Source organism: Pseudorca crassidens, chromosome 9 (genome assembly GCF_039906515.1).
Source record: "Pseudorca crassidens isolate mPseCra1 chromosome 9, mPseCra1.hap1, whole genome shotgun sequence".
Taxonomy (NCBI): Eukaryota; Metazoa; Chordata; class Mammalia; order Artiodactyla; family Delphinidae; genus Pseudorca; species Pseudorca crassidens.
In genome coordinates, this window is record NC_090304.1 from 49,261,278 (window position 1) to 49,284,959 (window position 23,682).

The following is a 23,682-nucleotide window of genomic DNA, read 5'->3' on the forward strand; positions in this document are numbered from 1 at the left end:
CTAGCTCCCGTGGATGTATATGTTTGATGTATTTTGGGGGGTACCACATGCATAAAATTGGAAGTCAGATTTTTTAAAGTGTATGTGATCACTTAATCAGATAGTATAGAAAGAATCAAAGGCCATGGCCAGATCCTGGCTTTCTATGAATAGAACAAAAATCAAGAATGACATCAAAGCAGGAGTAGTCATCAGAACCTAAGAAAATGTGGAATTGGGTAAAGAGTTGGAGAAATCATGAAGTGATAGACTGTTCATATACTGTAGAAGCAGAAATCTGAATTTAAACTACTAAAGATGTCAAAGTGGTGCATATATTCTCATAGATTCCAAAGTCCCCAATTGTCTAAAAAGGTTGGTCTGCAAAACAGGGGCACAAAATGGTCTACTCAGGTAAAGGAAGAATCTTAAAGTTTCCTTTTGTTCCTATTTTCTTAAGCCTTTTAATATTTACATTATTGTATGTTTTATAATATAAAATACTAATATAATGCCATGGGATAAAGTACATATTGTTTGTTTACATAATACAGTAATCAATGTGTATATATACATATATATGTATACATATATACACATATATATATACACACACCTTCAATAGTTTAAATTCAGATTTCTGCTTCTACAGTTTATGGATAGTCTATCACTTCATGATTTCTTCAATCCTTTACCAACTCCACATTTCCTCATTTTCCAATGACTACTTCTACGTTGATGTCATTCTTGATTTTTGTTGTATTCCGTGAAGGTAGAAATGCCAGAATCTGGCTACGGTCTTTGATACATACACATAAACACGTGAATGATCAAATCTACAGTATACTGACTTGAATTTTTTAAGTCTACTTCAGCTATTCTTACCTCTTCTTGGGAAAGCATGTTCTGATTTCTGCTCTAGTCCAAGGGTTAAGTCCCCCCGCCTTTACCCAGGGATGGCATTTGGTGTATTTTTTAAGTGGTTGTGATACCAAGTAGAGTTGAATCCTAAGTATTTCTATAGTCATTCTTAGAAGAGGAGTTTCGTGCACAATTGTGTTTGAGAAGCTCAGTGAGTAAAACTAGGAGTGGACTGAAGAGTGACCCTTGCTGCTACCCTCAGTAAACCACACGACTAGAGCCTAGGAGTCTGAGAGAAGGTCTCCCTTAGGTGTGATCTCAGGTTGGGAGATGTCTAGTTTCATTTTTGGTAGGTGAGTTCCTATAATGCTGAGACCTCCCTCTGAGAATGGTTGGTTGGTCCTAGCTTTGCTTCCCTCCTTACTTCTGAAACTTTTGTGACATTGAGGCTGTAACGTCACTTCTTTTTTAAGACAAATGCTACAATTTTAAGAAGAAAAAGATGATATAAATTTTCTGACTGTTAAGAGTTTGTTCTTAATTTAAATAGGTAATGGTAGGTATCAATTATTTTTTATAACATTGAATATATTTAAAATTTTAATGTAGCAGTTTTATTTTTAAATGACCGTATTAAGTATAACCCAGGAATTATATATTTGGAATTATTTAATGGGATGATAAAGATTCTAGATGTAAACTTGATTTTGAAAAATTGCATTTGTCCTCATGCATTTAAGGAGTTCACTTGCAAAAAGTTGGAGAATCTATTCTCTAAAGCACATATGCAGACCCTGGTGTTTGATCTGAAACTTCCAGAATGGGCAGGATTTGGATGGACCTATCTTCAATATAGAAATGCAGATCAAACAACTTGGCTTCCACTGTAGGACTTTAGAGTGGTTTTACCTATCTTAATCCCTCATGAGGTTAAGCACTAATCAAGAAACTAATATTATGTGCATGGTGCAGTGTCAACTTATAGATAACATAAGTACCGATTTGATCCTTAATAATGATCGCCAAGTCCACTGTCAGCACTTGGCTTGGGCTATTGGTGGAACCAATAACCACCTATGACTCTAAGTTTTTTCTGAAGCCTCAAGACAGTAACATCTTAATTACATTACTTTGTAAAACCCCTGAGTCATACACAATTTGATCATCTCATCAATCTGAACTTAGAGAAATTTTTTCATTCATCCATCCATATATCCAAACATTTATTGAGCCCTTAATGTTACAGGTGGTATTCTTGTACTCATGAATTACAGGATCAGAGCTATAGGGCAATGTGACAGGAGACCAAGTGTGAGAGACCAGCATCAAAGAGACTTGAATGCTAGAGTTAGAACCTTTCATCCATGGTCTCTCTCAGCACCCATTCCTAAAAGCCTACTCTGCCCTGATTCTCTGCCCTATTCCAGCTTGGTAAGTGCTTGGTTTTCTGATGGCTGCTTCAAAGTTTTGCCTAAGAGTTAGCTGTGAGTCTAACTGCAATCTATTTAATGACTGACATCTTGCTTCTTCCCATCTTCTGACTCTGGCTACAGTCTATACTATTCTATAGTTCCAAGTTTCTGCCATTACCAGCAGTATCACCCACAAGAAAGATATAAGAATGAAAGACAAGAATGGAAGGAAAACTTCTAGATCCTGTATCATGATCAGAAACAGCGGTTTCCATAATCATTCAATGAGGGATAAAAATCCTCAGAAGCTGAGCCTGCTGAAAGATCCTTAATGGAATATTGCTTCTATATCTGGTCCTCATAGGCATGTAAAAGGGTCCACCCCTCTCTTCCCTTGGTGAGACCCACTATTTCTTTTTAATTTAGAACTTAAAAAGGAGCTTGGGGTGATCTGCTAAAATCTCATTTTACAGATGCCATTGAAGTCCCAAAATTAGTAGGTAAATCTCTCATTCAAGGTCATATATAGTTGAGTACAAATGAATTACTGTTTTTTTTTAAATATAGTCATAAAATCTCATAGCTTGATTTTTATAGATAAGTATTTATTTTTACACAAAAAATTTTAATTCAGAAACCTAGACATTCAGGGAGGCTTGGGAAGATTCATCCTGGGGAAGCCTGCCAGTCAAGATCTCTCTCTTATGTAAGACTATATTGTTAGCTCAGAAAGAGCCTTGAAAGATAAGGAGGCACTCAACAGAGGGTGTGTCAAGCTAAGAAAGCTATCTGAACCAGGAATTTCCTGGTTTGGGCCTATAAGCCTTAAAACAAACTAACGCTTATAAATTTTGGTCATTTAATCTTCGCAGAAGTTCTTCCCAGAGATAATACAGAAACAGAAGTATTATTTTTCTCATTGATTCATGGTTCAAAATAGAATTATACAGAGCTGAACTTTCTTGAAACAGATGAGAGTAATTGAGCCTGATCTACTATGAGGTACCTGTCCTAAACTCTAGGAGCCAGCAGGACCTCTGGTTAAACAAAACAAGTCTGTTGAACAATTCTCTCTCTTCATTATTGGTCCACCTCAATGAAGGATGTCCCAACAGAGGGAGTAGTAGCACAGTGATAGCATGACAGTGAAAACATTGTGTCTTTGTAGACACAATGGTAGAACGAGGTTTCAAACCCAGGTCAATATATACACAATGCAATACTACTCAGCCATAAAAAGAGAACAAAATAATGCCATTTGCAGCAACATGGTTGCAACTAGAGATTATCATACTGAGGTAAGTCAGAAAGAGAAAGACAAATAAAAAAAAGATGACAAAAGATGTATAAGCGCATCTGATATGGCAGAATAGGTTTATTTTCCTGGTTTCAGATTAGGTTAGGCACAAAGATCCTCTGTGCCTGGCAGATGGAAGAATATTAGTTGGGACCATGCCTCCCACTCCTTAAACTTAGGCTCCCAAGGCTCCAAGTGGTGTGGAAGTGGATCCTAAGCATTCCTGGGGCATGAGTAAAATAAATAAGTTGGCTGAGAGAGAGTAAGAGTGATCCGTCAGGTCAGTTTGCAGAGGGTTCAGCAGCTGGGACAAAGGGATGAGTAACGGAAAGATAGAGTAGATAGTCTCTGCCAGGGTACTATGGGGCTGTGACTGCAATCTCAGTGGATCAACAGTATTAGAGAGTCTAGTAGAAGGAGGTCATGTACCAGAGGTCACGGTGTGAAGAAATACCATAATTACAGCATAAGATGTATCTGGAGTTGAGGCCAGCCAAGGAAGCAGGAGACAGTCCTCTCCCATATGAGTACCAAGGTGGCAATCATGTGAGAACCCACCCATCCCCTACTGCAGTTTTAAATCTAGCACAAGGAAGACGGTGATATAAAAACTCCTGTGGTGGTGGTTGGGGGGGAGCGGGGGCGGGGGGGAGTTAATCCTGTATCCGACTAAATTATAAATTGGAATTGACTAAGAAATCCAAAGTTGATTGAATTTGCTTGGAAGTGCTATCTTCTACAACTCAGTTTGATTTTATTATTATTCTAACCCCCATTGTGCATAAATAATGCAGAAAGAGAAAGAATGAAGTAAATGACATTTTGCACAACTGAGTCTATGATTATAATTTTTTTACTTGTTATACAAGGAAATATTTAGAGGTATTTAAACTTTTACCATCACAAGACTATAATTAGGTGGGTGTCACTAGTTAAAAAGCCTCAGATTTACAGGGGTGGGTACTGGGCAGCCAAGGAGAACAGAGGAAAGCTGGCTCTGTTGATATGATTTTCTACAGAGAAGCAGAGGACAGAGAGTGTTTTCTAAAGCTGAGGCTGGTACATTTATGAGTGAGGCACAACTGCAGACATTCTTTGGCTTTCCCAAGGAACTTTCTGCAGTTATTCTTTATGCCTGATCCTCCCATAGGCCTTTCAGTGAATGATAAAATATGGTTATTAAAAGGCAAATTGTTTTTTTATGTGCCAGTGAGTATGCAGGAATTTTAGATTCATTATCTCATTATATCCTTATAACTAACCCATGAGGAGTTACTATCATTACTTCCATTTTCAAAAAGAGGATACTGAAGCTTAGATTGTGCAACACATACACAGTCTGAAAGTTACTGGTTCAGATCCATCTCTGCCCTTTACAGTAATCTCCAAACTACTGAGACAATTAAAAGATCAGTGGTTGCAGGGGTTAGCATAGGGAAAGATGAGTAGGTAGCACAAAGTGATGTTAGGGCAGTGAAAATATCCTGTATGATACCAACAGTGGATGCATGTCATTATATATTTGTCCAAACCCATACAACACCAAGAGAACCCTGATGTAAACCATGGACTTTGGGTGTAGTTTGCATCTATGTGGTCCACTTGTAACAAATGTACTGCTCTCTTGGGAGATATTGGTGATGAAGGCAACTATGCATGTGTGGGGATGGGGAATATATAGGAAGTTTGTACCCTCTGCTCATTTTTGCTATGAACCTAAAACTGCTCTAAAATATAAAGTATGTATTACATTCAAGGGCCTTCTACTTCAATAAAACTTCTATGAGTCCACAAAGCCATCTACAGATTTAATCTGATCCTTATCAAATTACCCATGACATTTTTCACAGAACTACAACTAGTAATCTTAAAATATATATATGGAACCATAAAAGACCCAGAATTGCCAAAGCAATCCTGAGGAAAAAGAACAAAGCAGGAGGCATAACCCTCCCAGACTTCAGGCAATATTACAAGCTAGAGTAATCAAAACAGTGTGGCAATGGCACCAAAACAGACATATGGATCAATGGAACAGTATAGAGAGCCCAGAAATAAACCCACACCCCAACGGTCGATTAATCTTCAAAAAAGGAGGCAAGAATATACAATGGGGAAAAGACAGTCTCTTCAATAAGTGGTGCTGGGAAAGCTGCACAGCCACATGTAAATCAATCAAGTTAGAACACTCCATCATGTCACCCAAATATAAACTCAAAATGGCTTAAAGACTTAAATATAAGACACGACACCATAAAACTCCTAGAAGAGAACATACGGAAAACATTCTCTGACACAAATCATAGCAATATTTTCTTAAGTTAGTCTCCCAAGGCAATAAAAATAAAAGAATAAACAAATGGGACCTAATCAAACTTATAAGCTTTTGCAAGCAAAGGAAACCATAAACAAAATGAAAAGATAACCTACAGACTGGGAGAAAATATTTGCAAATAATGCAATCAACGAGGGCTCAATTTCCAAAATATACAAACAGATCATACAACTCAATAACAAAAAAATACCAACCCAGTCAAAAAACAGACATCCTCCAAAGAAGACACAGCCATGGCCAATAAGCACATGAAAATATGCTCATCATCACTAATCACTAGAGAAATGCAAATGAAAACTGCAGTGAGGTACCACCTCACACCAGTCAGAATGGCTGTCATTAAAAAGTCTACAAATAGCAAACACTGGAGAGGGTGTGGAGAGTAGGGAACCCTCCTACACTATTGGTGGGACTATAAATTGATGCAGCCACTATGGAAAATTGTATGGAGGTTCCTCAAAAAACTAAAAGTAGAGTTGCCATATGATCTAGCACTCCCACTCCTGGACACCTATCTGGACAGTACTCTATTCAAAAAGAAACATGTGCACCACAATGTTCATAGCAGCACTATTCACAATAGCCAAGACATGGAAGCAATCTAAACGTTCATTGATATATATATACACACATATATATATATAATGGAATACTACTCAGCCATAAAAAAGACTGAAATAATGTCATTTGCAGCAACATGGATGAACCTAGAGATTATCATACTGAGGTAAGTCGCAAAGAGAAAGATAAATACCATATGATATCACTTATATGTGGTATCTAAAATATGGCACAAATGAACTTATCTACAAAACAGAAACAGACTCACAGATATAGAGAACAGACTTGAGGTTGCCAAGAGGGAGGGTAAATTGAGGAGGGATTGAGTGGGAGTCTGGGATTAGGTGATGCACAATATTATACATAGATGGATAAACAAGGAGGTCCTACTGTATAGCGCAGGGAACTATACGCAATATCCTGTAATAAAACATAATGGAAAAGAACATGGAAAATAATATATATATATATATACACATGTATATATATACACATATATATGTACCTGGATCACTTTGCTGTACAGCAGAAATTAACACAACATTGTAAATCAACTACACTTGAATAAAATGAATTAAAAAAAAAACTTCTATGGGTCCAGTGGTGTGAAGCATGTTGAGATATCCCTTTCTAAGGATAAGTTGGTGCATCTGGCCTCTTATAAAACCAAAAAAAAAAAAACCCACAATGCCTAGTGGCCTTCTTTGGGGGGTTTAAGAGGCAACATATTCCTCATTTGGGTGTGTTACTCCAGCCCACTTACTGAGTGACGCTCAAAGCTTCTAGTTTTGACTGGGGCCTGGCAATAGAGTCTGCAGCAGTCTCAGGCTGCTGAACAAGCTCCCTTGCCACCTGGGCCATAGGATCCAATGATGCTTGAAGTATCAGTGGCAGATAGGCATGCTGATTGGAGCCTTTGGCAGGCACCTATAGATGAATTGCAGTAGAGGGACTTAGGATTTTGGAGTAAAGCCCTGACATCTTTTGTGGATTACTAACTCCACTTAAGAAATAGCTCTTGGCCTACTACTGGGCCTTAGTAGAGGCTGAATGCTTGAGCATGGGCCATCAAGTGACCATGTGATTGGAGCTTCCCTTCCTAACCTGGGTTTTATCTGACTCACCAAGCCATTAAGTGGAGCTTGAACAGCAGGACTCCATCAAAGAGAAGTGGTACACATGTGATCAGACCCAAGCAGGTCCCGAAGGCACAAGTTACATGAAGTGGCCCCAATGCCCACTGTCTGCACTCCTGCTACACTTTCTCCATACTTACAGCTATGACCTCATGAGGAGTCCCCTAGGATCAGTTTACAGAGGAACCTAAGACTTGGACCTAGTTTATAGCAGGTTCTGTACAATATACAGGTACCACCCAAAAATGGATGCTGCATCCTATAATCCCTTTCTGGGCCATCCCTAAAGGAAAGTGCTGAAGAAAAATCCCTCTGTGGGCAGAACTTTGATCAGCACAGCCGGTTGTTTTCTTTTGCTTGGAAGGAGAAATGGCCAGAGGCACAATTATATACTGACTCATGGGCTGTGGCCAATGGTTTGGCTGGATAGTCAGGGACTTGGAAGGAACATAATGAGAAAATTGCTAACAAGAAAATTTAGGGAAAATGAGAGACTTCTCAGGAAGGGCAAAAAAATGAAGATGTGCCCCATGTGAATGCTCATCAAAGGATGACCTCAGCAGAGGAGGATTTAAAAGTCAGGTGGATAGGATGACCTGTCCTATAGATATTAATCAGTCTCTTTTCCTAGCCACCCCTGTCATTGCCCAATGGAGTCATGAACAAAGTGGCCATGGTGCCAGGGATGGAGGTTATGTATGACCTCAGTAATATGGACTCACCAAGGCCAAACTGGCTATGGTCACTGCTGACTGCCCAATCTGGCAGTAGCAGAGATGAACACCAAGTCTCCAATATGGCACCATTCCCCAAGGTGACGAGCCAGCTACCGTGCGACAGGTTGATTACACTAGACTGCTTCCATCATGGAAGGGGCAGTGTTTTGTTCTTATTGGAATAGACATTCTGGATATGGTTTTCCCTTCCCTGCATGCAATGCTTCTTCCAAACTTATCTGTGGACATATAGAATGCCTTATCCACCATCATGGTATTCCATGGTTTCTGACAGGAACTCAGTTCACAGCAAATGAAGTGCAGTAATGGGTCCCTGCTCATGGAATTCACTAGTGTTACCATGTTTCCCACCACCCTGAAGCAGCTGGATTTATAGGACAATGGAATGGCCTTTTGAAGGCTCAGTTACAATACCTGCTAGTTAGCAATACCTTGAAAGCCTGCAGAAGGTTCTCCAGAAGGCTGCGTATTCTCTGAATCAGCATCCAATATATGGTACTATTTCTCCCATAGCCAGGATTCACAGGTCTAGGAATGAAGGAATAAAATGGGAGTGATACCATTATTTCCCCTAGTGAGCTACTAGCAAAATTTTTGCTGTTTCCACAACCTTATGCCTTGTTGACCTAGAAGTCTTAGTTTCAAAGCTTCTACCAGGAGACACAATGATTCCATTGAACTGAAAGTTAAGATTGCCACCCAGTCACTTTGAGCTCATGTCTGAATCAAAAGGTAAAGTAGGGAATTACTCTGTGGGCTGGTAAGATTGATCTTTACTACCGAGGGGAAATTGGTCTACTACTTCACAATGGAAGTAAGGAAGAAGGTATCTGGATATACAGGAGATTCCTTAGGTATTACCATGCCCTGTGATTAAGGTCAATGGAAAACTCCAACAACCCAATTCAGGCAGGACTACTAATCGACCATATTATTCAGGAATAAAGATTTGGGTCACTCTACTAAGTAAAGAACAATGACAAGTTGAGGTGCTTGCTGAAGGTAAAGGTAATACAGAACGAATAGTGGAAGAAGGTAGTTAGAAATACCAGCTATAACCACACCACGATGCTAGTCAATTTAGAAGGACAAAACCAAGGAACTACTGAAACAGAAGATGTAGTGTCAAAGAACTGTTACTTTGTGGATCAGAACCAACTTACTAAAGAATCTTTACTAAAATGCATTGTGAGGGCTTCCCTGGTGGTGCAGTGGTTGGGGGTCCGCCTGCCAATGCAGGGGACACGGGTTCGTGCCCCGGTCCGGGAGGATCCCACATGCCGCAGAGCGGCTGGGCCCGTGAGCCATGGCCGCTGAGCCTGCGCGTCCGGAGCCTGTGCTCCGTAGAGGGAGAGGCTGCAACAGTGAGAGGCCCGCGTACCGCAAAAAATAAATAAATAAATAAAATAAAATGCATTGTGAGAACAACCAGTTAGGGGGCTGTGTCTTTGGATTTGAATGCTACAGAATGCAAGCATGTGTCTGTGCTGGTACAGCACCTGCAATTCACTATTGAACAATGAGACAGCTGTTTGTGATCCAGACACATGGGAGGTTACTTCTGGGGGAACAGCCAGCTTGGTGGACTGGATAAAGCCACTACTATAAAGAGTGTTTATCCTGAGGAGGGGAACTTCCCAACTCCCCCTATAAATGCCAAAATGGAACACCCCAGATGAAGCAGCTGATATGCTTTGCATGCAAACCATGTGGGATTGGCTTTATGATGACCAGGATATTCACCTCCTGGATATGTCCATTAGCCAGGTATGGTAAATGCTGTAATTAAGGGGGCCCCTCTTGCATACGTATCTCATGTAACTTTACTCCTACAAAATTAAACAATGATTTGCTCTCTCAGCTTCCTTGTATGGATCTGACTAATACCAAGAACGTTAGAGTAATTAAGAAAATGGGGAGAGACAAAGGGGAGTGTCAAGGAACTCTAGCAGAGTGAAACTTTAGGTGACTGAGAAACAGAATAAATAAAGTGGACAATGATGGAGTAAAACAAAGGTGTTAATGCAGCACTACCAGAGACTGGATAGACCTAAAGGGCCCCAAGCACATCTCTTCTATTTACCCCAGTTTGGAAGAATTTAAAGAGCTGGAAGGCAAAGATTATAATGAAAACTCTGACCAGGAAATGCAAGGGGCAATGATTTGCCAGATTAATCAAGGCATAGATTTATAGATTTGAAACTGAGCAGGACCCACTGGGACTTCCAGATACAAGTTCTTCAATGCCCCCTGCTTGTTTGAAAAAAAAAAAAAAAAGCCTTCCTAGACCTTCTGAATTCCAAAGAGCAGCCTTGAGCAGTTAGTAATTAGAGAAGTGAGAAAATGCAGAAAAACGAAAAACAGTTAAGCAAGAAAAGTAATAATTTGAACAACCAGTCAACCATAAAGCGGTCACAGGACTTCCACCATAAAACAGTCACAGGACTCCTAGCTTCTCCCCAAGGGATATAGCTAACAATTTGATGCATATGCTTCAGTCATTTTGCAGAAACCAGGACCCCACCAGATGGAAAATGCTGACCACAGCCATGGAGACCCCATCAATTGGGAGCAAGAAGAGTATGCTCAAGACCCATAAATATCTCTTTGTTGCTTAAGACCCAACTAATCAGAAGAACGCATGAGTTGATCATGCACTTAAGACCCTTACCCTTAATTTTGTTCTTTAAAAACCCTTGCCTGAAAGTCATTGGAGAGATTGGGGCCTTTAAGCGTTAGCTGCTTATTCTTGCTTGGTGCTCTGCAAATAAACACTGTAGTTTCCTTTATCACAAGCCAGTGTCAGTAGGTTGGCTTTGCTGTGTGTCAGGTGAGTGAAACTGAGATCCATTTGGTAACAATTTTGGTGACCACAAAGGCACTACCATCCTGAGTGGGCATCTTGCCCATGGCACATTGGCCCCTGGCTAGTGGCAGTTCTCAAGTTCTGTCCAGAAGATGCCCAAGCACCTTTGCCTCATGGACAGCACCAAGTGCTTGCTGCCACCAGACATCATTGGCCCATGATGCTTTTGATTTTGTGGTGAAGGAAACAAAGCACTTGCTGGTTGACATGCCTCTGGTAAGTAGTAGAGCTCACAGGCACTGGCACCAGGGTATTTTTCTCTTAGTCACTTGGCTCTGTCTGTGATGGGGCATTGATTTTGCTGGGATTATTCCCTACTGCACTAAGCAATCTGTAACCCTGAGAGACCTCATTGTATTTGCTTGCTTGCTTGATATTTGACAGCATCAGCCGTGAACAACTAAAAATGAGTACTCAGAGCTCTGTTCCACCTTGTAGCCCACTAGGGTGTATTTTGAAGTATTGGGAATTTTAGTTATGCACCAATGAAAAGAAATAAGATGGTGTTCTCTTGTAACACTACTTGGCCTCAGTGCTCCTTAGGATCTGGAGCCCCTAATGGCTCTCTAAATTGTAACACCATCTTTCAACCAGAACTATTTTGTGAAATGGGAGGAAAATGGAGTGAAGTTTCTTATATATAGGCTTTTATTACATTGCATCAAAGGGGGACTATTCAGAGAAAATGTAACATGCACAGAATTATGATACAAAAAAAATTCCTTCCAATAAGGAGATATTAAAAGTTTTACCCAATTCTCAGGATTGAGAGATGAACAAATTCAACAAACAAATGATCCTACAGCACTGCCACTGTTGCATGGAGAGCAGAATGGGGAAGCAGGGGCTAGGGACCTTGATCCCATAGTGCTGACACACTCCTACCAACTCTGGTGGGAGCTGAAGGAAGAGAAAACAACCTGGAGGAGAGAGGGACGATCTCTCCCTCCTGTACCTGACAGGGCACCCAATTCAGCCAGGGAGCCACTCTTGTTCAGGTAGGGCAATTCCCACTGAGGCAGATTCCCATTGGAGGAATAAATACCCAAGATCAGGCAGCAGGATCTGTGTGGAGACACTCTCCTACCCCCCTTTATTTTCACTCTCCCTTTTCACATCAGACTTGTTTAATTGGAAAAATATGCCAACTTTTTGGAATGACCCTACTAGGATAGGAAATTTATTCTCCATCTCTGCCACCCACAACTCAAGTAGGGCTATGTTCAAAGTGTACTAACTACCCTGTTGACTGAGGAAGAGAGAGATGGTGCTAGAAAAGGCTAATGAAGAGGCAGATACACTGCATGTTACTGCCTGGCAATCCTATCTGAGCACCAGCAGCAAATGCAATTCCCACCATAGATCCAGGGTGGGACATGAATGACCTAGAAGATAAGGCTTGAATTGAGCACTATGGAGAGCGCATCCTGGTAGGGCTCTGAAAGCAAGTGCCGAAGCGGAAGTTTCAATAAGCTGTAAGGGGTGTGCCCATGGCCACCAGAAAATCCTCAGATTTGATGCATATTGCAATATACAGGTGTGGATAAAGATAACCTGAGGAATTTCAAGTTAGTTAATCAGACCCTTTGTGGCTCAGAGAACCCCAGATATCCAGCAAGAGTTGAAGAGAGAAGTTGTTTTTGATCTCTGAATATCTCATTTGGTGGAACTTGTTTTCAAAAAGACAATCCACAGAATGGGAGAAAATATTTGCAAACAATGCAACTGACAAGGGATTAGTCTCCAAAATTTACAAACAGCTCAAGAAAACAAACAACCCAATCAAAAAATGGGCAGAAGACCTAAATAGACATTTCTCCAAAGAAGACATACAGATGGCCAACAGGCACATGAAAAGATGCTCAACATCACGAATTATTAGAGAAATGCAAATCAAAACTACAATGAGATATCACCTCACACCAGTCCAAATGGCCATAATCAAAAAATCTACAAACGATAAATGCCGGAGGGGGTGTGGAGAAAAGGGAACCCTCTTGCACTGTTGGTGGGAACGTAACTTGGTATAGCCACTATGGAGAACAGCAAGGAGGTTCCTTAAGAAACTAGAGTTACCATATGATCCAGCAATCCCACTCCTGGGCATATATCCATAGAAGAACATGGTTCAAAAGGATACATGCACCCCAATGTTCATTGCAACACTGTTTACAATAGCCAAGACATGGAAGCAACCTAAATGTCCATTGACAGAAGAATGCATAAAGAAGGTGTGGTACATATATACAATGGAATATTACTCAGCAAAAAAAAGAATGAAATGATGCCATTTGCAGCAACATGGATGAACCTGGAGATTATCATACTAATAAAGTCAGACAGAGCAAGACAAATATCATAAGATGTCACTTAAGAAAAAAAAGATGTCACTTATATGCGAAATCTAAAAATAATGACACAAATGAACTTATGTACAAAACAGAAACAGACTCATAGACTTAATGAACAAACATATGGTTACCAGGAAGGGTGTGGGGCAGGGATAGATTGGGAGTTTGGGACTGACATGTACACACTGCTATGTTTAAAGTAGATAACCAACAAAGTCCTACTGTATAGCACAGGGAACGCTGCTCAGTATTCTGTAATATCCTAAATGGGAAAAGAATTTGAAAAAAAACAGATACATAAATATGTATAACTGAATCACTTTGCTGTACACCTGAAATTAACACATTATTAATTAACTATGCTCCAATATAAAATAAAAATTTTTTAAAAAGATATTTAGTGACACCAAGGTTGATGTTTTCCTTTGTTTTGTAGAGCCCAGTCTGCTATTGGTTTCTCATCCTTGGGCCAGAATTCCCTCTCCTGGACAGTGTTAGAATGAGCACAGGTAAAGTTTGCTTCTGATTCATCTCTGCTTCCAAGGCTGAATACAAATCTTATTTAATATATATTTAAGATATAGTCTATGGAAAAGTTTATCTCTAATGCTCTTCTGTACCTTTCCATCAGTTGAGAAAGGCTGTACTGAGTTGGTCTTTAAAATCTAATTATTAAAGGCAGAAGCCTTACTTTAAGCTATGATTAAATTCAAATGCACTGACTTATTGAATACTTATTTCTAAATATCATGCAAGAGAGTCAGGTACAAAAGGAACATAGCTCATCCATTAAACTCTAAAGGCAGAGTTCATCAACTGGACAAGGAGATTACTGAACCAAAGTTTCAAAAGCTAGATATGAATCTGTATGGAATGAAATTCCTCCTTTTACTGGGCTGAGGGTATAACCTGTGCACAGGTTTGGAAGAAATAACACTATATTTCAAATCAACTACAAGCAGTTTTACATAGAAAGTAAAGTTTAAGATTGGGGAGCAGAGAGCAAGCTTCTAGAAGTTCCTAGCTTTTCCTGACGTGCCATAGAAATAGAATCCTCTAAAAGGGGAGTAAGAGTAAAAAGTAAATTCTTTCTTCATTGATTCTACTTCATAGCCACTGCCCTGACCATATTGGCTCCTGGTCTGAAAGAGACAGTTAAAAATGTCTCTCCGAGGTTTAACCCCTCCAAGAAACAAAAAAGCTGTGATGGTAACAACAATGCTATTTAAGCACCTGGTATGTTAGTTTCCTTACTAGCCCCTTTGTATATAGTATCTCAATTATAAGAGCTACCCAGAGATAGGTATTATTCCCACTTTATGCTTGAAGAAGTGAAAGTGAAACAACTTGTTCAAGGTTACACAGTAGGTATGTCACTGAGCTGGCTTGCAAACTCAAGCCACTGGAGTTTCAAAGGCCATGTCTTGTCACATGTCCTAAAGTGTGATGCCCCACAACCCAAGAGAAGCCCATTAGGACACACCAGGGGATAAGTCAAACTGAGAAAGCAGGTTTTCCCCTTCCTAAGAAACAGGATTTCAGGTTGGGAAATTTAGGTTCAGAAGGATGTAAAGGACATGCACTGCTCCACACAAGTCCATGGGGTCCTTCCCTCACAATGTAAACCAGAGCAAGGGGAAAAGTCTGCAGTATCTTACTTTTAGGTAATTGCTATTTGTCTGTCTTGAAGTTAATTCAGGATTCTACCACCACTTCCAAGTACTGTAAGGGTATCAAACCTCCTTAAAGTTTGACAGCCAGGCTGAGTTCTAATCCCAAGAAGATTCTTCATCCCTCTTCTAGAAAGGCCTTTCTGATTTCTACTTGGCATCCTTAGACTAGCTGCAGACTCCAGGGAGGCCAGACAACAAACAAGAGCAGGACTTGGACCCAAGGGATCATGACAGGTCCTCCATAGACTTAGACCTTCTGGACCAACCCTAACATGCTGCGGATAGCTGTGTTCAAATTTAGAATCTGTGTCCATCCTTCTGGGACAAAGACTGCTATTTTCCTTCTCCACTAAGATAGTGGGAAGGTTACAAGTGGAATTACCCCTGAGCAGAATGCTTATACGTGCCAGGCCTCACAGGCATTTGCAGAGCCCCAGGCTCTTGCTGACACTACACATCCCAGGTAAGAACATCTTACAAGGAGGATCTAGAAAAGGAGCAAAGGTCATCAGTATGTGTTCCCAGCCTATAAGAAAGAACTTAAAGTTGGGCAACCAACTTTAGATCGTGCTCCTATATAAGTTTCTAAGACCCAGAGGGAAGGAATTCTCTTGGAAGGAGACAGAGAGGGTGGAGTCCACACAGAGCCATACACAAGGAGGCTGAAGAGGCCCTCTAGTTCACTAATGCCAAAACAGGAACCTCCAAAATACCTCCAGGTGCTTTGAAAAGGCACGATGTATTTTATTCTTCAATTGCCAGGCACTGTGCTAGCATAAGTATTACAACAGAGAATGAGATAAACATGCTCCCTACTCTCATGAAACATATTCTGTTCAGGGAAACAGGCAGGTAAACAAGCAATCCAGAGTACTATGTGTGTGCAGTACAAAGATAGGCCTCTTTAGGTTGATACCTAAGCTGTGGCAATGTGCCATGTATAAGGACTAGCCAGAAGAGGAAGATGAGTAGGCTATTCCAACACCAGGAAAGAACATCGGTAATTATCAGGGGCAAAAGATCATGACACATTTGGGAAAAAGAAAAATTCAGCCATGTAGAAAGGTAGTGAGCAGGGTGAAAATGCTAAGAATTGTGGTTTGTATTCGCAAATATATTTGGATATAGCTCAGGTGGGAGCTGTCCTGCTCTGATCGCATATACTCACAGCCCCACTGAACAGGAGCTGCCGTAGCCTCCTTCTACTGTTTAAGCAGTAAGGGCTGCCATTCAGACTAGGGAGGCATAAGTTAAGGAGTGTTACGATATTAGGGAAACGATAAAAGTCAGTAAAGCTAACCCCAAGGCTCATCCATCTCCATCCAGGAGCTGAAGTACATCCCTCCAGTCATAGGTACCCCTTTCAGTTTCATGATACATTCCTGGAGATGGATAGGAAGAGGAAGAGATGAAATGTAGGTGGAACATCCATCAGGAAAACAGCTCTGTGTGTTGTCAGGTATGAGGAAGGAAAGAGGGATAAAAATCAAATCCACCTTCTCCAGGGCCTGAGGCCAGTTCACAGGACTGAGGACATTTGGCTTGGATCTAACAAGGTCTGAGATGTAGTAGAGGTCTGCCTACTTTCGAGAGAAAACATTTCTTATGCTCATAATTCACTGGATATAGATTTAGCCTCTTATGTAATTTGGTCTGTGAGATCATCCTACAATGTGTCTTCTCTGCTCAAACCTAGAAGGGAACCACTGCCCCAGGGTGTGGCTCAGTAGTGATGGGACTCAAATAACTTCAGAAGGGAAGATAGACAGTCAAACAGCTTCCCCACTAACACAGGAGGAAGGTAACCACAGTAAGGGAGACAAGCATCAGAACAGAAGACAAATTCATTTGGCAAGTCTCACTGATTTTTCCATTTAAGGACTCTCTCTTTTCTGGAGGGAAACTAGATTTCTTCACATGATTACACTTTGCTTGGTAAAACATCAAGTTATGAGAGCCAGTAAATTAGGAGGTAGGAGTGAAGTAGACAAGTCCCCTTTTATTGTAAATCTAAAAATCGTGGTAAAGATCATTTAGCATTTGACCACAATGAGATTAGAACTCTTTTGCCTTTGGAACTAGTTCTGTGAAGTTGTCCACTTTCCGATGTGTCCTAGTGAGGAAGCAGGCAGGTTTTCAAGAGATGATACTGGTGAAGACTGTACACTATTGGGATCTGGTCTGATATATCCAAAGAAGAAGTGGCATGGTCAAGGGGGCAACTGCAGAGACCATCTACAGAGGCCTGGGAAGGGTTAAGGAAACTGACAAGGGATGGTGGAGGCCCAGGACTAACCCCAGGGAGCAGCATCACCTAACTCAGGCCTACCAGGTAAGGCAAGATGCAGTTGCCAGAACACAAGTGCGGGGCGGGGGGGTGTCACTTTTCAGGAGCTGTGGTCTTTGGTAGAAAATCACAACACTGTCAAGTGTGCCTGGCAGAAAGGGACTGGGGAATAAGTTCTTGATGGCTAGTCTCACCCTCTCATCTCCTGCATCACATGGGCTGAACCCACCTAGAAACTGGAGGGAAAAAGAAAAGCAGTACTCCATAAATGTCAGCTTCTGGGGACAGAGAACAGAGATCTGGAGGAATAGATGGAGAACAGATGGAGAATAAGCAACACAAAGGGTAAGAAACAAAGACAGGGTCCCCCCAGCCTAAAGCCTTGCCTCACCCCACCTCCTCATCTCAATCACAGGCTGATTCCTGTGCACTCTTTCTTTCCCAGCCCCAGTAACTCAGCCTTTTCACCTTCCCTTTTTCCTGCTTCTGCCAACACTTTCTCTATTCTCATTCATAGTCATCTATGAGAACCTTGAGATGGAGGAAAATCCCAGCTCAAGTGGAGGGATTCTGTGGGATAAAGTCACTACAAACAGCTTACACGAGTTGCCTGGCACCTCGTGGCATCCTCCTGGCACCATGGCTACCTGGAGAGAGACATTCCAACGTTTCTTGAAGTTTACTGAATGTATCTTTGGTTTTACACATTAGTCTCAACTGTCTAAAGAGCTAAAGCTTAGGGTTACTGTTCCTCAGACACTGCCTTCTCATTCAATCCTCATGACTTCTCTAGGACACACTACTTAATTTTGTTGTAGAATGAGGTCAGTTGTATTTAACTAATGGGATAAAGTAATTTGCCTCAAGTTCCTACTGCCAAGATATGAAATCAGATCTGAAAAATTCTAAAGGCCAGATACTGGCTACTTTTCTACATTCAAACCAACTAGGCTCAAGATGTAGAAGACAAAGCTTCTTACATACTTATTTCCCTGACATTCTTCTATTGTATATAGGAACACATTCTGGCATGATCCTTTAGATCCTAAAAAAATATAAAACTATTTCCATGTTGTCTTTCTCAATATACATCTCCCCATTAGCCAATTGCACTGAACTCTGAGCAAATCCGATTCTTTGGCCAAATAGTCATCTAGGCTTCATGCTATTCTACAATGAATATTATATTTTTTCCCTCCTGGGGAGAACCCTCTCTGCTTCTAGAATCTTATCCTCACTCAGCCTCCAAGAAAGCAGTAAGCCCTTGCATGGATCTGCCTTTGGGCAGACACAAACTGAGCTCCAATCATCAGCTCTCACCTGTCAGAAATCATTTTTGTTCCACCCCCCGGAGAGTCTTCTTCACCAGCTTGCATCTGCCTTGTGATCTTGGTCTGCAGATTAAATATTTCAGCTCATCCAATAGCTAATGCTGGCCCCAAGATTAAGCTTTGACTTACTATAGAGTCTAGATAGTCCCAGGGGTCTATCTAGAGTCCCAGACTGTATCTTTCAGTATCAATGCATCTCTAATCAAGGAGCCCTCACACCGAATCCTGCTTATATGATTCTAAGAAATACCTAATAGCCAACCTACAAGAGTTAAATGACTTAATAGTTACTTGTCCACCTTAGGTCACTTTCATTGATGCAAAAACATTACTTTGAGTCATATTGCAAAAAAGATATTCATACATTTCATTCAAATATGTATTCTGGCCTGTGCTTGAAAAATCTGTAGATATCTTCACATAGTAATAACTTGTGACATTATTCTGTAACTTTGAGGAATGTTTATAGAATCTTATCTAGTCAACAACCTATTCCTTATTATAGGACCTACGAATATTCTTGTCTTTTATTTCCAGAAAAAAGTCCTACTGCATTTTGAGACACAAGTGAGAAGGTGCATTTATAACTAGCCACGCTCACTTTTCATAATGTCTGCTCAACACCCAGCTCACTGTCATTCCAGGATTGGAGTCCCTGCACATCTGGCTCTCCATCCCCTTTGGCTCCATATACCTGGTGGCCATGGAAGGGAATGTCACCACTCTGGCTGGTAGTGGTGGAGAACTGCCTGCACCAGCCCATGTACTTCTTCCTGTGCCTAGAGGCTATCATTGACCTGGTTCTGTCCACTTCCACTATTCCCAGACTGCTGGGAATCTTCTGATTTGGTGCTGTTGACATTGGCTTGGATGGCTCCTTGGCTCAAATGTTCCTCATCCACTGCTTTGCCACGGTTGAGTAAGGCATCTTCCTTGCCATGGCTTTTGACCACTACATAGCCATCTGTGACCCACTCCATCATACCACAGTGCTCATTCATACTGTGGTGGGATGTTTGGAGCTAGCTGGCCTCTTCTGGGGTGTATTCCACATTGGACCCCTGCCTCTGATGATCCACCTGCAGCTGCCCCTTTACAAAGCCTGTGTCATCTCCCACTCCTACTGTGAGCACATGGCTGTGGTCCCCTTGCCATAGCAGAGGCCAGATGGAAGCACTTAACAAGCCAGAGGGTTGAAATTACTCTAAAAACTGGTGAAAATCAAAGGGGCTTGGCCCACAGGGAGTGTTAAAGATAGTTAATAGGATATTGTGTCCCAAGGGCCAAAACAGATGGGCATCCAGCAAGGCTCTGCTTACCATTCATAGAACAAGGCAAGAATGGAGGATGAGGAGGCTGAGGATGGTCACTCCAATAAAGTCAGTCTCTTGCTCAGTTCCCAGACCTGTGCCAGTGTTAAGATCTAGGACTGTAACTAAAGAGGTACCTGGATACCTAAGTGGAAGAACTGTGAAAAAAGCATGCCTATTATATACCATGATGATTTCCTGAGACCTTCCTAAAAGATAACTTTGGCCATTTACTCAGGCAATTTTATACTAAAAAGAGGGGAATACCAAGGCATTGAAGGTTAAAGTTTGAGTTGACCCTGACAACTAGAAATCAAAAGCATAATCGTGGTCCCTCTATTAGAGTTGGGGTTCTACTCTGGGTAGCAGAGTCTAGTTAGTAATTGAAGTTTTGGAGGAAGTCAGTTCTCAGTCACTTAATGAATAATTAGAATGACTGTACTTGGTAGGTTGAGTAACTTCCATGTGGTGTTGCTGGCCTGTGAGTAAGAGCCAAAGAGTTGGGAAGGCCAAATAACCTCTAACACTTCTCTCCACCAAGAGTCAAAAATGCTTCAGAGGTACATGGAGAATTTGGCAAATGTATTGTTTTCCATCTTAGTGATAAAATCCCAAAAACAATTTCCATTAACAGGGGGTGGACAATAGTTCTCATATACGGTTTGCCTCAAGGGCATGTTAACTCTTCCTGTGTCATAACATAATTTAAAGATGACTGGGCATCCTAGGGACCTCCACCATCATCCATCGATGGCATGTTGATCTGGCAAAATGAGCTAAAGGTGCTTAGTACAATAGAGGCCTTAGTAAGACACACATGCTCCAAAGGGTAGGAGACAAATCTTAACACTCAAAACCTAGAACTTCAGTGAATTTTAGGGGGCCAATGGTTAAAAATCATTACCAGTAAAAGATCTTCATCTTTCATATTTTACCAGATAGAACGCATAATGCCTGCCACCTTGGATTCTGAAGAGAATGTATCCCTCACTTAGGAATCTTGCTTTAGTCCATATACCCAAAGACATGGAAGTATAGCTTTGAGTGGGTCCAAAGCAAGAAGGCTGTTTTTGGTCCAGACTACGGTACAAGTATCACTGCCACTTAACATTATGAACGAGCAACAGTAGCAGCAAAGGAGACTACGTGTGGACCCAGCCATGTAGGTGCCCCATGATCAAGGTTGACTGCTGCCTCTGAATGCCTGTCAGCAATAGACATCAATGCTGAAACCCAGATATATTAGGGTTATTCCTCAAGGAGGCCACTTGCTGGCAAGTCAACTCCTCTGGGCCTCTTGAATCCTAGGAAGTACGGTGGTTTGCACTACCAGTGACACATACTATTCTGGGCATGTATTTGCCTTTCTTTCCCACAGAGCCTTGACCAGCACTTCTCTTTGAGGGCCTCCTGAATGACTGATTATAGGCAGGACATCCCATCTGACATAGTACTGAAAGAACAGACACTCTTCAGAGAAGGATATGCAGGACAGGGCTCATAACCATGGGATCCACTGGTAGCATTACCAGTTTCACCAACCAGAAGGAGCTGGACCCATAGAATGCCAGAGCAGTCTTCTAAAAACAGCTAAAACACAGTTCAAAAGGCAGCACTTCACAGAATTGGAGTCCTATCCTTTAGGATGCAATCTATCAACTGAAGTAACAGCTGTATCTGAGCAAAATTTCAGAAACTGGGGCTGTAGAGCTCATCCTTCCTTCCTTTCCATTTTGCCCTTAGCAAGACAGGCCCACAGTAACTATGGTGGAGCTGCTCCTAAAATCTGAAGGAGATCTGTGCAAGGCAAGCAGGGATGTGGTGACCGTAAAAAACAAGCTTTTCAGATTGGACTGCAAGGAGCATATTTGACTGATAGTCTCAATCATTGTGCTCTCAAGTTCATGGCATTGCTAAGCCCTAGTGGCTTCCAACCAATAGATGAGCACAGCGCTAATAAGGCAAATCTACTGGAGTGTGAGACCGGATTTCTCATGAGTTCCCTTGGCTCAAGACTTACACGCAGCCTTGCCAAAGTGTTCTTAGAAATACACGAAAGCCTAAGACCTTCCTCTTCTTTCCTCCCTCCCTCTCGGATCAGATCTGCTTGTGATTTCATGGCTCTTCCAGCCTCAGGATCCCTCTTTGTCTTACTTCATGAGCATTTCCTTCATGAGCATTTCCCCTCTGTGTACCTCTGACACATCTAATTTAATGTTGGCACCTGCTCCTCAGAGGGCCCATTCTAATGCAACTATGGTAACTCCCACTGAAAAATCTTCAACTCGTGTGCACAAGTCAGTCCTGTGAGGAAAGCTAATACCTGTAATGATTATAAACCTGATGGAGAAAATGTTCACATATTGAGGTATGGGGAAGTCTTTTTGGCTTATACATGGTTCAACTTGACTTTTTGTGAACTAAGACAGACTCATTCATGGCCTATCAAACACACAGCACACGCTCTTTAACCATTAAGCTAAAGAATGTCCATTTTAAAGATAAGGATAAATAACTCCTTGCCTATGGCATCCATGTTAACACTCCATCAAAAATAAGGTTCCCTTCCCAGACACCAGGGTCCTGCTGTCTCACTGTACAGATACTCAGTTTGTCTCTTTTGAAACTTTAAAGGAACATCCCCCTATCATGTTTATGCCTTATCAGAACAAGGAATATAAGACTAGGCAGAAATATGCATCAACTGAGCAGTTTCTCGAATCTGAGAGGCTGTCTCCTGGGCTACAGTCCTGTTTGGCTCAAGAAAGTCTTTCCTGTTATAGGCTGTTTATTGATTATTTCTGTCATCCAGCCCCTGATCTCTCTTCAAAGGCTGCTCTCAGAACTTTGAGAATGAAAGCTGTGCAACTGTCACAACTCTCAAGACATAGCTTAGTGATGCTCTCTTTTCCTTACCCTGGAACAGAATACATGAGCAAAGTTCTAAGTGCAGATAAATCTGAAGGACCTCGTGTCAGTAATGTCCTAAAGCAATTGAGTTTAAGGTGTAGCCTGAAGGCAGAGCAGCTACCTTGACGTTAACAGGCATTCCCACAATTCATGATGCCTCATGGGAAGGGAGACACAGCTATAAGAATAGCCTGATACTGCTCTAGACTAGCAGATTGAGGAACCTGGGCTGCAACACTGTTAGTTTTTAAGTGTTTGGTTACTACCATTGAATTACCACTTTTTTTTTTTTTTAAGTTTTCATTCCAAATTGCTCCTCTCTCCCCCTCCCAACTGTTGTACTCAGAACAGATGGGAAAATAGTATAAGGGGTATATTACCAACTGTTTGGCCCTTGTGAGACAAAAATTTGAACAGCTCTGGGATTTTGAGCGAAGCTGACTAAAATACTCCTGGAGGTACCTCAGCATCTCAGCCACTGGGCTGAAATTTTAGTTGTGTTGACTACCAATCTGAGTTGTTTGGACTTTCTTCCTATGTGGAGGTCCCTTTCTCCATCTGTTCCCTGAGGTTGCCCTATGCTTATCTCTACTCAGCTCGCTCTTGGAAAGTGTCTCTTACTTATTTAATAGATAT

At 41.4% G+C, this 23,682-nt stretch overlaps 1 pseudogene; it reads left to right on the forward strand.

The window, feature by feature from the left end:
* The first annotated feature begins 380 nt into the window (after positions 1-380).
* LOC137231137 (olfactory receptor 52M1-like) lies at positions 381-19,983 on the forward strand (annotated as a pseudogene).
* Positions 19,984-23,682: the final 3,699 nt, after the last annotated feature.